The sequence below is a fragment of the Aethalodelphis obliquidens genome, unplaced genomic scaffold (genome assembly GCF_003676395.1).
Source record: "Aethalodelphis obliquidens isolate GAN/ISIS:26980383/991018 unplaced genomic scaffold, ASM367639v1 scaffold1, whole genome shotgun sequence".
Classification (NCBI taxonomy): domain Eukaryota; kingdom Metazoa; phylum Chordata; class Mammalia; order Artiodactyla; family Delphinidae; genus Aethalodelphis; species Aethalodelphis obliquidens.
The window spans coordinates 485,450-486,268 of NW_020837945.1; positions in this window are offsets into that span (position 1 = coordinate 485,450).

The window sequence follows — 819 nt, forward strand, 5'->3', positions numbered from 1 at the left end:
CAAAGTAAATGTCAAGAACCTATTGGAAGGATAAAACCCAACATAGATAACAGGTAGAGTTACTATGACCAATAGAAGAGCTCCTACAAATTAAACTGACAAGGACAGTGTCTGAGCAGTTGTGTGGTGGGTGTGCTTGTCTGCGTGTGCAAGCCGGTGTGCGTGTATATGTGCAAATGCAAGGACAGCTCCAGGAAAGTCCTCAAGGGGTAAACTCTGGAAAGGGCGTGAGCTTGGGGTGCAGGGTCTCCGTTACCTCTACCGTATTCTCTCAGTGGAGTGTGGGCACAGGCGAGGGGCCTGCAACCGTGTAGGCCAGAGGCTCTCGTAGGGGCCCCGCCTACACGTGGAGCAGTGGGGGCGGGGGTGGTGTGGGGGGCTGTCCTGGGGAGGGGACCTGCAGGCCCGTATGGGGAGGGATGTAGTTCCTTCCAAGAGGCTTAGGGGAAGAACTGCAGGTGGGTTTAGAATCCACCCCCCAGACGGCGCATCGAGGGTCCGGGCTGCCCAGGCGGCACCGCGGCTCCTTCACGACTCCCTTCATCCGCTCTTTCTTGCTTGCATGTGAGGCAGTTGTAGTTGCTCATGGTCGTTATTTTTATTGGAAATCACAGCGTCCCTGACCAGGAGGCCCTCCTCATGATCTGGGAGCTCGTCTGCTGCGCGGGCCCTACTCCACCCCAGCCCACTGATCCGGACGCTCCGCGCCTCCGCCAGGTCCCTCCTCTGGAGGGGTTGGAAGGCGAGGCGCCTGGGGTCTCGCCGTGTGTGTTTGTGTGTGTGTGTGTGTGTGTGTGTGTGTGTGTGTGTGTGTGTGTG